At 49.3% G+C, this 16,942-nt stretch overlaps 1 protein-coding gene and 1 pseudogene across 15 annotated transcripts in view; one reads left to right on the forward strand and one right to left on the reverse strand.

Annotated features, from left to right (window-relative positions):
- Positions 1-16,942, forward strand: part of LOC118552561 (uncharacterized) — a 165,740-nt gene that overhangs the window by 93,785 nt on the left and 55,013 nt on the right. For 14 of the 15 annotated variants that reach the window (XR_013448257.1, XR_013448260.1, XR_013448269.1 and 11 more), the window contains one exon: positions 6,573-7,205. The gene's annotated coding sequence lies outside the window, so the exon portion shown is untranslated. Of the gene's footprint in view, positions 1-6,572; positions 7,206-16,942 lie in introns of those variants that run through there. The other variant, XR_013448261.1, reaches the window with a different exon arrangement.
- LOC118552562 (acylphosphatase-1 pseudogene) lies at positions 12,503-12,796 on the reverse strand (annotated as a pseudogene).

Genomic DNA, 16,942 nt, shown 5'->3' on the forward strand with positions numbered 1-16,942 from the left:
GCTAATGGATGAGCTGTCTTTGAGGCAGGTGTTCCTTTCTTGGCCAATGAGCTGTGGCCAGGTGGTGATGGGGTCCAGTGATACAGAACATGGCTGGTTCCACTCAGTAGAGGCTCTGGTGGGCTGATAATGATGGATACCTTTAGGAAAGGAACATAGGCTAGCCATGCTCTCCAAACCCCAGCAAACCCAGCCAGGGCACTTTCCTGGATCCCATCCTCTTCTATTCACAGGGCCAGGGCCTGGACCCGTCTGTGCTCCCCAGATGGGAGGGTAGTAAAGCCAGCTGCCCACTCAGAAGGACTCAGAAACGGACATGAAGGAGTGGTTTTGGGGGACCCTGGAAAATGCCACCCCTGCAGACAAGGCCCCTCTGGTAGGTTTGTGGCCAGGATCTTCCAGTGTCTATGCAGAGCCCCTGCAAGGGTTCAATGCCTGGTTTAGTCCTGAAGACCAGAGGCACCCACCAGGAGGCCTGAGCAGCAAAGGGCTAACTTCTGGAGTGGAGTTTAAGAAGGCAGGGGTGGGTTGGAGAGCTGATGACCCACCCACCCACCCAGGTCTCCTGCTGGCTTCTCTAGGAACAGAGACATCTGGCATAAGGCAGAAGGGTTCCCTTCTACTCTCCTCGCTTTCTGTCAACCACTTGCTCACAGAGAGGGGCCAAGGCAGGCCCTAGCCCTTAGGAGAGCTGAGCAGGAACTCCAGGTGGGCTGGTGGAAGGGGACATCCCAGGCCTGGCTTCTGCTACAGAACTCACATGGCTGTTGGCATAGTCTTTACATGTCTGAGATATTCTCAGAGTGTGACCAGTGTGCGCAGTAGAGAAAGCTTTGGTCTAAGAAACAAGGACATGGGTTCTAGTCCCCAGGTCTTCCAGCTTGCTGGGTGACCTTGGGCAAGTCTCTTCCCTTCTCTGGGCCTCAACTTTCCAATCTTCATAGTGAGAGGATTGGATGAGATCATCTGTAAGAACCTGGCGAGCACTCACATCATCGTCATCATCACGAAATCACTAATGTTTACTGAACATTTCCATGTGCCACGTGTTTGACCTACGTTATCTCATTAGATCCTGTCATCATTTGTCAATCTTTTTCAGAGGAAGAAATGAAGGCTCAGAGAGGTTAGGTAACATACCCAGGATCACATAGCCAGGAAACGGTGGGGCCTGTCTGATCCCAGAGCTTTGGTGGGCCCTTCCAGAGGAGGGGGATGGTAACCCAGGGACCCCTCATTTTTAAAGGCATTGACAGCTTTTCGGGCTGCTTGCCCCAAGCCCCAGTGCTGTCCCTGCCACTTACAGTGGAACGGAGCCAGCACATTTAATAAAACTCAGTAGGTTCCAAATCATCTCACCCTGCCATAAGGTAATGGATGGTCCACAGCCCTGACAGAGATCATGCTGTCCCTGGCCTGCATTTATGTTCTTTAAACACCAAAGCTGGATCAGGTCCTATTTCTTTTACGGGGAGGCAGAGCATCCCAGGAACCGCAGTCAGTCAGGATTTTCCAGGCAGCTACTTTCTTCATAACGCCTCCAACATATGAAATGGCCCTTCCGCCGCATGCAGGCGCCAGGGATTTTTTTTTTCTTAAATTAAGAATTTGATACATTCCTTCAGTTCCCCTCCAGGGGTTACAGAGAGCAGGGAAAGTGATGCCTTGAGCTAATGTGCAGGTGTGGTTATGCATTTTGAAGGAGGTCTTGACAATCTCCAGGAAAAAAAAAATGTCCCTGAATGACCCTCTGTTCTTGGTGAGAAATGCTGGCTTGTGTAAGTGCTGAAGGGCCTCTCGTCCCCTGGATCTCCAAAGCCTGTATGTTAGAGAGTCAATGACAAAGTGGAAGGGTGTGTGTGTGCGTGCACGTGTGTGTGTGTGTGTGTGTGTGTGTTGAGTGGCACTGGGGCACTGATCTGTTCTGAGTGAGTGCTCTGCAGATGAAGGAGCACTGCACAGGGAGGCTGGGGGGCTAGTTTGCTAGGTGACCCATGACCTTGTAGTGTCCCTCATGGGGCTCTTGTGAGCCTTTATCCACATGGCGTGGCACACTGTCACCTGCATGCAGGCTCTTCTGGGCTGGGGAATACGAGCCCCGTTTTAGTGAGGGCAAACCTCCGTCAGTGGAAGGTGGAGGGAGCAGTTCTTAGGGAGGGAGGGTGATGGGAAGTCAAAGAAATGGGAGTTTTGGCTTTAGCAAATTACTTGGCCTCTCTGAGCCTCAATTTCTTCATCTGAGAAATGAGATAATAACAGTACCCACATCACAGCTTGCTGGGAAAATTAAATGGGTTCTAATCAAAGTGTATTGCATGTGGCAAAATAGTATTAATTTTTTCATACATGAGTTTTCCTTGAAGCTGTATATATTTATTTAAATTTTTATATACTTAAATTAATAGACTTTATTTTTAGAGAAGTTTTAGGTTTACAGGAAAATTGATCAGAAAGCACAGAGATTTTCCCTAAACCCCGTCCCCATTTTTCCCTATTATGTACATCTTGCATTGGTGTGGTACATTTTTTACAATTGATGAACCGAAGTTGATACATCATTATTAACTAAAGTCCTTAGTTTACATTGGGGTTCACTCTTGTACGTTCTGTGGGTTTTGACAAATGTCACCATTACAGTAACATACAGGGTAGTTTCACTGCCCTAAAAATCTCTGTGCTCCACTTATTCATCCCTCCCTCCCCCTGAATGCCTGGCAACCACTTTCTCCATAGTTCTGCCCTTTCCAGAATGTCATACATTTGGATCATAGAGCACCTAGCCTTTTCAGATTGGCTTCTTTCACTTAGTGATTTGCATTTAAGATCCCTCCATGTCTTTCTATGGCTTGATAGCTCATTTCTCTTTATCACTGAATAACTCCACCGTCTGGACATGCCACAGTTTACTTCTCCATTCACCTGCTCTACCGAAGGACATCTTGGTGGCTCCAAGTTTGGGCATTACTAATTTTATAACCCCCGGGGGTGGGTGTCATGGATTGAGGGCAGGCACTTGAGGGTCAGATTCAATGGCTCCAGATTCTGCCGCACTCTAGATGATCTTAGAAAGTTATTTCATGTCTTCCGCCTTCCTCCTCCGAGCACTGAGGATCTGGAAGGTCAGACCGTGCCCCACAGACCCATGTACACCGTGGTGGCTAAAACCGAGTGGAAATTTCTCAGGTAATGGCACAGGGGGGTGGGCTCCAGGTCAGCAGAGGGCGCTGCCACACTGGGTAAATTCAGGGACCCCAACCCACCACTTCAACGCCAGGCTTCTACAGTCGCTCTGGTGGCTCTTGTCCCTGCCAGAGGCAGGAGGTGGAGAGAGGGTGGGGGCTCCACTCACTCCCTTCTCCGCCCCGGCTGGCAGTGACGCAGTGCCTCCGCTCACGTGCTATTGGACAGAGCCTGGTCACGTGGCTCTACCGCGCTGTAAAGGACGCTGGGAAATGTAGTCTGGCCGTGTGTCCGGCTTCAGTTGTCATTCAAGGAAGGGACAGAAGAGAGTTTGGCGGGCAGCGGGCAGTCTCTGCCAGGTGATAGAACCCATTTCATAGGTTTCTGATGAGGATTAAATGAGAAGATTTGTGTGAAGCCCGTAGCTTAGTGCCTGGCGCATAGTTAGTGCTCAATAGGTGTTAGTGTGTTCTGTGATTATTCACTAGGGATTAAAGGGTCAGAGCATTTTCTGAGCCAGGGGTTTTGCAAAGGGATCTAGTTCAGTGGGTTTCACTCTGTGTTCAGGGACGTGGGGGCGGGGGCGGCACGTAGGAAGACCAGCAGGGAGTCCCCCCCCCCCCCCCAGCTGCTTCTTACCTAGTTAATGTACTGGGTTCTAGATAAGATGCAATCCAGGAGAAGGGGCTTTGGCTTAACAAACTTAAAAACCGCTTACTTCGGGAAATTCCCCGAAGTCGCACAGTGGGCTCCTCCACCTCCCCAAGAACCCCAGCCCCGTCTCAGCTTGTCTCTTGGTTGGGGTGCTTCAGGGCTGGGCTCCAGCTTCATCCGGGCCCCCAGAGGAGACACGAGCAGGGATGACCATGAGGACAAATGAGCCAGGGAATCCCCACAGGCATGGGCTGAAGTCAGCCTGGAGCTCATCCCCATTCAGCCAACTGTCCGCCACCTCCAGTGGGACGCAGGTCTGGGCTCCGGGTGTGCACACCTCAGCAGGGTGTGCAAGTCCCAGGCAGGACGCACATTTCCCACCTCTCCTTGGGCAGGGCTTTGCTTCCAAGTCCAGGATTTCACATCTGCGCCTGATACACTGCATCCTGGCACCCTGGCTCCGTGCCCAGGGCACTGTCCTCTCCAGATGGTTTGAATGTGGCTCTGCTGTCCCGAGTATGTGCTTTGTCTCTGGCTTCAGGGCCATTGTGAAAATGATGAATTCCCCTCCCTCTCACATGCACTCCCAGGAGGCTACGGAGTGGAGTGTCGGGAGTATGAGCTTGGGATCAGAAGACCCAGGTTCAAATTCTGGTGCATTTGCCTCTCTGCGGGTGTGACCTTCAGCATTGCTTGTTCTCCCAAGCCTTAGTTTCTCGTCTGGGAAGTGGGGATAATAGTATCTTTCTCAGAGGGCTAATGTGAGGATGAGCAAGATCATGTGCATGAGTCCTTGATAAATGGCAGCTATAGTGAATTATTTGTGATCCTAGCCAAGAAAGAAAGTTTAAAATACTAACAATATATTATAATAGTAATACAGATTTGTTATAAAAAACCCTGAAGGATGTAAGTGAAAGTCTCTTCCCTGTCTAGTCTTTCCTTCCCCCTCCACCCCCACATCTCTCTCCAGAGGGTCTGCTTCCTACAAGCATCTCTAATTAGCCACAGGTCCCTGAGTTACACTTGGCCTTATAAACTCCTCACCGGCTGACCCAACCTACCTTTCCTCTTTCACCGTTTGCCAATCCTGTCTCCTCCCCTGCCATCTCCTCCTTCAAGTTCTGGCCACACTGAACTGCTGGTCCAGATGCCATGTCTTGGCCTGTGCTGTTGGCTCTGCTTGAAGTGCCTGTCCTCCCTTTCTTTCCACCAAACTCCTACTCACTCTTCAAAACCCAGTCCATGCATCTCCTCCCCTTTGTGAAACCATCTTTGATTCCTCACCTCCCTTATGGTCCACACCATCCTGCTCTGAAATGGTTTAATTCATGTCTCTTGACCCCTATACGGCCCCTATAGGGCAGGGAGCTGGGTCTCAGTCTCTCCTCCTCCCTGGTGCCCAGCGTGGGACCTGTCCCAGAGCAGGTGATCAGGGAGAGTCTTTGAAGGATGAATTTTCTTGTGGTTTACATTTACATAATAACCAAGCCCCTTTCTGGGGTCCAGCCTTGTGGTTGTAATTTCCCTTTTGTCCAAGTGATAACTGAACTGGGGCTGGCCCCAGGCCTGTGGTACTGATGGAGCTAGTGTTCTCTGGAGGTCGGTTGGTGAATTTGATGATGTTAATGGCCAAGGAGGCGTAAAGGGTTTTGCCCTACAGAACAACCACAGTGTGGACTCTGTCTTTGGGAGGGCTCCCTTAAGGGGAGCCATGGAGAGAGAAGCACAATGTTGGCATTTCTCCTTCCTTTGCTGTATCCCTCTGGGGAGACCCAATTGGATGGGTTCAGGCTCCAAAGGGCTTTGCTCCTGGGCCTCTCAGAATGGGACCAGTGCTGTGGCTTGAGTTTAGAAGCAGTATGAGCAAGTACAAAGGTCTAGAACCTTCTGCAGAGACCCAGGGATTCAGTTGCAGCCACAGTTTCTACAGAACTTTCTGCAGCTCCTTGGACTCAGGGATGGAGAAAGCCAGGTAGACACATGCCAGGTTGGCCTGGGTGCCTCAGCTGTGTGCTTGTGCTCTGTCTACCTGTGTCACCTTGACCACTCTTTGGCCCTGGGACAGTTAACGTGCCTTCCGTTGTGCTCTTCCCTCCTCATGTCCTTCCTGATGTTTCTGCACGTCCCGACCCAGCTCATATTTCAAGGCTCACTTCAAACACTAGCTCCTCCGTGAAGCCTCCCCTGATTCTCCCCACCTCTCTCCAAGCTAGGATGAATTTTCCCTCTTTCAATTCCCTGGACACTTTTGGCATTGATTACCTTGTATTATTATTCATTTAATTTTTAAGTTGTAAAAGGAATGTCTACTTATTTTAAAAGTCAAACAAAATAGAGATTTATTTAAAAAAAATCAAGAATCTGCTCCTCCCAATTTTCCTACTTATCCAAACTTGTTTCTCTCCCCAGTAACCCCTGCCAAGGGTTTGGGGTGTTCTTTCCCCAGCTTTCCATATCTCTCTTCATGATTCATGCTCACACACACACACGCACACGCATCCACATGCATGCACGTGCATGCACTGTGGTAGACCCTTAATGACTTTCACCTCCTATAGTCATGCCCTTGTGTATTCTCCCCACCTTGAATGCGAGCTGGACCTAGTGACTTGCTTCTCCTGAATAGAATACAGCAAAATTAATAGGATTCACTTCTGTGATTGGTTGCAAAAAATGCCAATGTCTGCCTTCTTGGTATTTTCTCTTTGGCTCTGCTCATGTGTTTGCTCTCATAGACAAGGCTACCTGGCAAAGAACTGAGGACGGCCTCTGGTCCACCACTGGTGAGGAACTGAGGACTTCTGCCCAAAAGCCCTGAATGAGCTGAATTCTGCCAACAACCATATAAGTGAGCTTGGAAACAGATCCATCCACAGTCAAGCCTTCAGATGTCCACAACCCCGGTGGACACCTTGCGAGGGACCTAGAGCCAGAAGACCCAGTGCCTGGATTCCTGACCCACAGAAACTGTGAGATAATACATGTGTGTTGTTTCAAGGCCCTAAGGTTTGGGGGGCAATTTGTTACATAGCAATAGATAACTACCACAGCTTATATGCTGGTGCTTTTATTTCTATAGGATAAATTCACAGTAGTGATATTGAATAATCAACATTCTAATTGTCAGCACATGGAGCTATAGTTCTTTCCAAAAGATTGTAGCAATTCCTGCCCCCACCAGCCTATGCCCTTCCATCTCCATCGGAACTGAATATTATTAATCTTTTACAATTTTTGCATCTCCAGTGGGTGAAAATGGCACCTCATTTTTGTTATCATTTGCATTACTCTTGCTACTAAGGAGGTTGAGCACTTTTTCTTATATTTATTGTCTATCTGTATTTTATTAGACATTTATTGAACCCCTACTGTGTGTCAGGTACTTTATATTGTTAAGGTGTTAATAGGACATGGACCTTGCCTTCAAAAAGCTCACGGCTTCATGGGGAAGATGAGCATACAAAAATATATAAAATGGTATGACAAACGATGGAACAAACATTTGTATCCACTGTTCTGGAAACACAGAAGTAAAAGAGACCACGAATTTTGGGGGTTGCTTGAGAAGATAGGTGGAGGAGAGGACACTTGCATAAGGTATTAAAGGAGGGGGAGAAGTTTGTCAAAGGGAGAGGAATACAGCATGGCCAAAGACCCCAAGGCATCAACAGGCTGGTGCTCAGCAAGGCTGAAGCAGGGGAGGCTGAGTGGTGGAGAGGAGGAGGAATGGGGCCGGAGTTGAGATGGAGTGGGTCAGTTATGACTGATTGTGAGAGGTTTCAGAAGCTATGCTCAAGCATTTGGATACTGTCATGTGGGCAATAGGGAGCCCCGGAAGACTTTTCAGCTGAAGCATGAGATGATGGGTTGACATGATTTGGGCTTAGTTGTACACTTGCCACATCTCATTGACTAGAGGACATGGCCCTGAGGGTCTACATCAGTTTCATCTCGGTGTCTTTCCCAGCACACAGTGGGCATCCACACAGATCTGTGGACTGAATAAAAAAAAAACAGGTTCTGACCCCTGGATGGGACTGGCCAGGGTAGGCTGGAAACATCCATGTAGATATGAGCTGAGAGCCATAGGCTGGGACATATGCGATTCAGGAGGCAAGAGGAGAGGTTCTGGTACCAAAAGATGATCCAGGACCATAAAAGGCTCCCAAATGTCCGGGACCCACATGGGGTCCCTGCACCTGACTCCTGGCTGCAGAGTTCTGGCTGCTTAGCACACACACGGTTTCTCTCCGTGCAGCTCCTGAGGAACATCCTGAGGCATCGGCCCCTGCAGACAGATGGTTTCCCTTCTTCCCTCCTTTGCCTTGGTGTCTTCTGCTTCCCAACTAGCCATGATGAAGGTGGCAACCATGCTCCTCATTATATTTTTAATAAGGCTAGATGTTCTCAAGGAGGAAAGAAGATGAGCTGAAAGGAGCCCTTCATATTTCTCCTGTGCAACAATCCTCCCCTGACAAATGTAGTTATTTCTCCCGTGCATGAACCCCAATCGATTTTCCCTCCGTCAGAGTCCCTCAGGCGTTGCCAGCCTCCTAATGGTAACCGATGAGGACACATCGGGCTCCCATTGTTAGCGGGACTGCCAGCGGCCTTGGCATGTCTATGACCTACCAACTGCAGGATGAGGACAGTTCTGCCAACAGTAATAAAAACTATCATCTATTGAATGCCACCACGTGCCAGGCACCACGCTAAGTGCTTTCCATATGTAGCCTGGTTCAGCCTTCTCACTCGACCTGTGATGCCTGTATTATTACTAGGCCCACTTTCTAGGTGAGGAAGCAGGTCAGGGGAGTTAACTAACCAGGTCAGTGCGATGCGGACACTAGGGTGGGGTGAGGGGCCAGGACCCGCAGCCTCTGTAGGGAACCCCAGAGCCCTGCAGATCCATGTCCACATTTTAACCAATTTGAACCCTCCATCCTGGGTTCCCATCGTGTGCCTGGAATGTTCTTCAGATGGTGCCAAGCTGACCATTGGTGTGGTGTCTCTGCATGAGTTCCCCCTCGTGAGTACCAGGGCAAGGGGTTGGGTTCCTGCCCTGGTGTTTTGTTCAGAGTCAGAAGAATAAGGAGGCTAGTCTGAGCCAATAGTCTCGATGAGCTCTCTGACTCATAAGCATCAGCCAGGAGTCGGGGCTGCGCGTTATCCCTGCAGGAACGGTGGTCCTGGAGGCGGGAGATTAGGGTCTGCGGTGAGTGCTGGAGTCAAGCTCTGGGAGTCTTTCCTGGGCCTGGGCTCCTCATGTGGATTGAGAGTAGAAGCTTGGAGGGTCTTCTGGGGGCAGTTACCTTTGTCTTCCTCCTTTCCTCTCCCCTCTGCCCTCTTCCTCCAATATAAAGACAACATTATTGTTTTTCTGAACATAAAAATTCATGCTCTTTGTAAAAAAAAAGTCAGACAGTATAAAAGTTTAAAGACAAACATAAAAATAATCCATAATCTACCCCCATCCAGAAATAGACCCCTTGACATTTTGGTGTGTAGCCGTTCAGAGTCTTCCATGTTTGCCAGGATGGACTCAGATCATACACCCTGGATCCCCCTCGGAACCTCTCACTTTGCAAGAGACCATGGTCATCCCCCAGAAATAGCCATAGATCAACCTTGTCATTTGACATGCTTTCATTTTTGGGCTTTCATTGTTGGCTGGGTCTTCACTTAGGTAGATCTTACTGGTTGTACGTCTTTCCTAAAAGACAGATGTCTGCCTCTCAGGAACTAGTTCTGGGTGTTTCATCTTGTTCCCTCTCTGGCCTGCCCCTGGACCAAGGGCCCTGGGGTTCAAGGTGGACGGAGGAAAGGAGAGAGAAGCTCAATGTCCTCACAAACCAGAGAGGGAGAGAGCATTCCGGGCACCAAGCTGGCAGGACGCCTGGATGTGGGTGAAGGGGACATTGGGAGGCATTGTCTGTGCAGGCAGCAGTGCTCTGGGTGATGGACAGAGCTTTCTTGGGTAACTTGACATTCTAGACGAGAACAAATCCCTGGCCCACAAGGGAATGAGATGTCAAACTTCCATTCATCCATCAAATATGCATCTACATCCATTCTGTATGTCAGGCTCCGTGCCAGACACTGGAGATTCAGAAGCAAATAAATCATGGTCTGTACAAAGTGTTGTAAAAAGATTCATGGGAACAGAGAGAAGGAAAGGTCTGTGACCTCTCTGGGGCGTTTGGAGGAAGGCATTGGAACCAGGTCAGGGAGGGGAGGGGAGAGGAGAAGAGGAGGGAGCTGGAAATTCTAGACTGGAAGAATAGCATTTACGGGCAGTTAGGTGGAAAAGCAGAATGCATAGCTGACGTGGAGGTGGGAGTGAGAAGGGGGGGGTGGTGGATGGAAATCAGTTGATTAAGACTGACTAGCACCAGATCTTGAAGAGTGTTGAATATCAGATATGCTAAGGGACTTATCCTGCGGGCCTTTGAAGGGTTTGGAGCATGCAAAAAGTCTGGTCTAACAAAGATCCCTCTGGCCATTTCATGGAAGGAACTGGGGCCAGGGGACCAGGCGTAAGACTCTGCATGGCTGGCGGGAGAGGCAGAGAGGGATAGAGCCCAGGCACACGTCTTGGGGGTCAATGTAGCAGGAGCTAATGAGACAGAGGGGACTGGGTTTGGTGCCGGGCAGATGTGGGGGCAGGAGAAGGGAGGGGAAGGCAAGGATGAGGGGCAGATCTCTGACTGTCCAGGGTGGGAGCCTCCAGGAGCTCTGCAAGCCGGGGGTGTGGAGAGTCAGGGTGAGAGCGGGACACGTCAAGGCACCCTCTTGCGTGCTGCCTGGGGCAGGAGGGGTCAGTCACTGAGCACTCTGGGTCTGTGTTTTGCTTTCTGATTCTCACAGACCCAGAGGCTTACTGTCAAGAGGGAGATCAGCCCACCCACCTCCTCATTTTATGGATGGGGAAACTCAGACCCAGAGCGGGTGGCCCAAGGTCACACAGGAAGTCACTGGAAAAGCTGAGGCCGCATCCCAGGTGGTGTGATCCAGGACAGCCTGGCCCCACCACCAGGAGCCATGGCCAAGCGCAGGGCAGCCGTGGGCTGTGCAGCCGGCTACATCCGGCTGGACTCTGGGCTCAGCTCCTGGCCGGTGACCTTGGGCAGGTCCACCAAGGCCCCTGAATTTCAGTTTCCTCAGCTTGACTGTAGGACTAACAGTCCTTGTCCCACAGAGCAGTCACGAGATCTGAGTGAGATACGGGAGAAAGACGCCTTGGCTTGTCCCTCTAAGGTATGGCTCTTCTGCCCCCTTTCTCTCTCTGAAGCTTCGCCTGATCATTTCCAGCCTCCAACCTCCCATTCTCCACTGACAGCTTACACATTTCCTGAATTGGCCAGGATTCAAATGAACGTAAACTTCCTCCCTTTAGCGAGTTTCTCAACTTCTCTGGGACTCAGTGTTCTTATCTGTAAAATGGGAAGGATATTCCCTACCTCCCAGGATTTGGGGGGATTTGAAGGGGACAATGCGGATAAGGCACCTCCCACGACAGCCAGCCGCGTGGCACCTGTCCATGTCGCCTCAGCCATCTCTGGACTGTGATTGATCCCCTGAACTCCCAGGAGGTGTTGGAGAAGCTGTGGCTGTTCTCAAGGGGGACACAGCTGCATCAGAAATCCTGGCAAGCTTGAGCCTGGCATCTCACCGGGCCCTCCAGTGCCTGAAGCAGTTCTGAAAGGCTGAATTAGGAGGAGTGTTCTCTTCTTTGCCGTGTCTCTTTTTAACTTATTTTGCTTTGATTTTACCATTTGCCACTAACCATGTATGAGTTACCTGCCTCTGTGATCTGTGCATTAAATACGGCTAACTGTTCAGCGCGAGGAGGAGGCTGCGTTCATTCATGGGGTTTATTTTCTTTCTATTAATGAAGACTGGGCTTTTAACATGCACTAGGCTCTTAGGTAGTCTTTTGGGTTTTTTTTCTGTCTAAAAAGGATGGGAAGAAACTAAAATGGTGAGTGATCTTGGACAAGGTGGGTCAGTGCTTGGACTCCTGGATTAGCATGATTGAATTTACTAGGCATGATCCATATCTATTACTCTAAAGAACAAACTACCTTCTCACACTGAGAATAAAACCAAAACCCTTAGCCTGTTCCATTCTCAGGGCCTTTGCCCTTGCTCTTTCCTCTACTGGGAATGTTCTTTAGATAATCCTATAAACTTGCTTCTTTATTTTCTAACAAATATTGTTTATAATATTACAATGTTATAAATATTATTTTAAAGGTTCTAATGTGTTTGTATTGATTGGGATTGTCTGCAATTATGATCCTTTGATACATGTACTATGCAGTAACATTCAAATATGTGATACTAAAATAACCTACCAATAATTCTAATATTGAACATAGAATAGTTCTATCTCAATTAACAGTAAAAGCCAAAACCACTGGGTGCCTGGGTGACTCAGTCGGTTAAGCGTCTGCCTTCGGCTCAGGTCATGATCCCAGGGTCCTGGGATCGAGCCCCGCATCGGGCTCCCTGCTCAGTGGGGAGCTTGCTTCTCCCTCTCCCTCCACCCCTCCTCCCCACTTATGTGCTCTCTCTCTCTCACTCAAATAAATAAATAAAAATCTTAAAAAAAAAAAACAACCCAAACCACTGGGTTTATCTTGGAAAATTTGAATCCAAGCCATTATTTCACAATTTGGAAAGTGAGGGATCCGGCTTTAAGATGATTTTCTCACTGCTGAAGCTGGCTCTGTCCATGTGTGATTCAGGACTTCTCTTGTCTCACGTATATGACACACTTCGGAGTCACATTGCACCTTGCAATTGTCCTTGTACTAGACCCCTATGGGAACTCTGGACCCACCCTACCAATCCCAGCTGCTTAATTCTCAACCTGAGTTTCCTCGCGGAAAATCACCTCTAGCACATTTTCAAAAATTTCATATTCCACTGATATCAGGCTGTCACCTTCAGCCATGCTCAAACCCTCCTCCTCTTCCTCGCAGGCAGCTGGGGTCACTTGGGTGGCCGTCACACCAGTGGGTTCCCCCAGCCAAGGAAACAGCCGTGCTCAGAAGCTTAGAGTGGCCAAATATTATTAGTCAGTGGTGACTACTTCCTCGTTTATCAGAGAGGTCTCCCCGAAGCTCCTTATCTAACACCCTTCTCCCACTGCTATCTCTTCCCTCTGGTTTAGTTTCTCTCCTAGAACTGACCACCCCCTGTCATTGCACTGTGGGTTTATTGTCTCTCTTTTAGACCCACAGGGACTGTGTCTGGCTTTGCTCACCGTGGAGGCATCCCCCACACCCCGGCCCGTGCCTGGCCCAGAGGGGATGCTCAGTGAGTAGCCGTTGAGTGGATGCTGGCAAAGGCACCTGGGGTGGGCGAGGGGGCGCTAGCGATTTCCCATAAAAGCTTTTCCCACCAAAGCCCAGGCCCCAGAAAGACCAGGGAAGTGGCAAATGACTCCACTTGCAGAAGAGGAACTGAGGCTCGGGTGAGAGAAAGAACACACCAGGGCCACACAGCTGGTGGATGGGAACCTGGGATTGGGTGACCCTGCTGTACCAGGACTAGAGTGGGAAAGACACCTGTCCCGCCACACAGCTCCTGTGGGAGAAGCTGGGCTGGACTCCGGCCTCCTGACTCCCGGGCGAGACTCCTTTCATAGCCTCAGGTGGTATGGCTGCATGGGAAGGGGGTGCGGCTAGGAGTCAGGCTGACCTGGATTCGAATGCTGCCTCTAGCTGACCATCCGGCAGCTGACTCCAGAGCCTTGGACCCAGAGGCCCGGAAGCCAGAGCACCTGCCCGGTCGGCACTGGGTACTGAGGAAGAGGCCAGGGCCCTCCATGTCCCTGTGTGTCTGCCTCTTGCCCTTTGAGTCTTACCAGAAAGAATGGGGAGTGCAACCCTAGCCTCCCTGCCCTCAGCCTCTGAGGCTGGGGATCCAGGGTTGACGGTGGTTTTTGTGGGTGACGTCAGAATTGCAGCCACCTGGCTTTAAGCTCTACAGGCTTGAAGCACCTGTTTGCCTATGTGTTTTGAAGCCATGGGTTTTGGGGAGGACACTGTAGACCTGGAAATCACCAATCCTCGCTGGGTGACCTGGGGCAAGTTACTCAGCATCTCTGAGTCCCTGTCCCTCCTTCTCTAAGACTGCCTTGCTTTTTCAAGGGCTGTTGTGAGGATTTTATAAGATAAAGTGAGTCAGAGCTTCTCCAACTTTTCCACCAAAGCAAAACCCAAGGGCAAAAGCGAGTAAACAGGTGCCCTGGGGGGTTTGAGGGTGTGGCTGAAAGCAGCCGGCCACAAGCTCACGATTTATTTGAAGTTGTAGGGTAGCTTAAAAATGTATGTGCATTTAGCGTTCTGCTCCATAATATATCCGTGTTGTTTCTAGTAACACAAAGAGTGTTTTAAGTTACTTACCACTGGGTAATTTTAATGCGGGCAAGGTGGGCCGTGTTTGTCACGTGGCTCTGTAAACTCCCTGGCCCGTGGACAGGAGCCCCAAGGGTGTGTGCCCCCCAGTTTCAGAAGCATTCATGTAAGAAAAAGTGATCTGAAAGAGCAAAAAATGCTACATAAAGGTCAGAGAGTTTTAATGTGACTATTGGAAGGAACGGGAAGAGGTACGGCGAGCAAGATGGATGATGGGAGAAGAAAGAGAAGGGCAGGTAGAGGTGGAAGAGTGGGAATAGGGTGTGTGTGTGGGGGGGAGTCAGCAAGGGAGAAGTCTGAGCCTCTGTGGTCTATAACTCCCAGGGGATTTATGCAGAGACTGGGGGGTTGGGGGCCCCACCCTTGGGAGCTGGTCAGCAGGTGACAGAGCTACACCCTGTCCTGCAATACTGGGACAGTCCATCCTCCCCTACTGGTTGACCAGGGCTCAGGGAGGCTACTGGCAGCTCACTGTCACAGTGAGCTCTACTCATCGACTCCTTTGACATAGGGTGGCTTTCCTGCACCTGCCACCCTCCCCAGAGTGTCCTCACACTCACCCCAGCACTGGGGGTTGGCTCTCCATACTCCTTTCATGGCTGTGGGGTGCAGGGTGTGAAATCCTTCTAGCAACCACCCTAAATCCTCCCTGCTGGCCCTTTATGTAAATTCTCCCAGGAGAGCTGGGGCGGGGGGGGGGGGGGAGGGGGCGGTGTCCCAGAATTCCCCAGGTGGGCATGCAGGTTAGGCTTGCTGTGACCCAGGTACAGGTGCAAACCTCCTTAGCCTCCTTTCTGTTCCTTTTGGTACCTTTTTAAAATTGCAAAGCTCCCGTGCAGAAATACGCTCACTTCGCAATACTACAAAATGTCTGAAAGCAAATATTTCCCAAGAATTGTGGGAACACAAGCAAACACCTTCCTCTCTTCCTCAGTTATTTCTGGGCAAAAGCAGATAATGAGTTACCCTTTTCACAATCAATGTTCAGTGGATTTTTAGCTACATTATTCGGAGCAAATATAAACAGGGTAAGTTAAAGGCATGGATTATTGCAAAATAAAATTGGGATACATGAAGCTTAAAACTCTTAATTTTAAACTACTCCTCACAATAGGCCAGAACTTGATCCTCTGTAATTCTTTGCAAACAGCGTTTGCATTTTATTATCGAATGTGTTTTATAGTGGCGTAGGATGAGATTTGGCTCATGTTTTTGCATAAATATAATAAAAGGAGGCTTCCCAGTGAACACAGATTTGGGAAATAGTGTTTACTTATTTCTCTCAATTCAAAAGAGTGTGAACTGGAAATTTTTTGTTTCAATAATTTTTTTTTCTTTAAACACAAAGGCTGTGTATTGTTTCTTTCCACAAAGAACACAAGCTAATCTGGGGACAATTATGGTTTTGTATTTTTCTCTGAGAAGCACAGGCCTGTACTGTGAACTTGCCAATCAGCAAACAAGGCTCCACGCTGCCCAGACGGGCTGTGGACTTAGCATGGCAGTGACAGGGGGCTGGGGCTCCAGGCTCAGGAAGGGGCAGGCAGGGCCTGGGAGAACCTCTGGAGGGTGAGGGCAGGTGGGGTGGGGGCAGCACTGAGGTGTGAGGCAGGCAGGGCTAACACTTCTCTGTGTTTTTATCTAGGCCTTCCAGAGACCCGCTGTGGTTACTGGGAGGGGACATGCTTATTTCCGGGGGGGAGGAGCCTGGAATCTCAAAGAGGCCACTTTGGGTCTAGAGCAGGTAGGAGGCTTCAACAAAATGGCAGAGTCTGGAATCAGCCAGGCCTGATTCAGGCCTGAATCCTTTCTCTACCGTGCGCTAGCTCTTTGACCATGGGCATATGACTTCATCTCTTTGAGCCTCAAGTCCCTGATCTGCAGAATGGGGATAATAATAGGACTTATTCCAAAAGATTTTTGTGAAGATTTACTGGAGGAGTAATGTATAGAATTGTTGAATCACTATACTGTACACGTGAAACTAATATAACACTGTATGTTAACTATCATGGAATTAAAATAAAAAATATAATAATAATAAAAGATTTCCTGGAAAAAAAATAATAGGTAAAGCCCCCTGCTTGATGTCTGGCCTATATTGCGGCTATCATGGTTAGTTCACGCTAAGCTGCAACACCCACACTCAGAGGAGTTGACAGTTCTGAACTTGGGCCTCAGTCTTCCTAGAATTAGTCATTTATGTCCGTCTTGATTATGGTTAAGAGTTCCCAGAGGGTTCGGGCACACTTAACTGACTCGGGTACCTCAAATACTCAGTCATTGTAGTTTGAAGTACACTTAACTATTTCTCTTCTAAACTAGTTATTTATGCCCTACTTTGTTCCTTCCCTTGGTCAGGGGTTTTTTCTGCTTGGGAGTGCGGTGGGGAGGTGGTTGCTGGTTCTTGAAACATCTTTGCGGCTTCTGGCAGGATTTTTCTTTTAGAATACTCTTCCTGCAATATGTACTCGTCACCACCAGGTGGCAGTAGAGTCCCTGGCAGTCGGCGCCAGGACCGCAAACAGGATTTCCATCCTTGGGAGATATTTAAAAATGGATTTCTATTTATTAAATCAGTTCAATGAGATTAACCTACTCAGCACCCCCAACGTTAAGCATGGCAATCGTCACGGCAGCTAATGAGGCAAAATACAAAGTGTTTGGTACACTCAATT

This window comes from Halichoerus grypus, chromosome 5 (genome assembly GCF_964656455.1).
Source record: "Halichoerus grypus chromosome 5, mHalGry1.hap1.1, whole genome shotgun sequence".
Lineage (NCBI taxonomy): Eukaryota > Metazoa > Chordata > Mammalia > Carnivora > Phocidae > Halichoerus > Halichoerus grypus.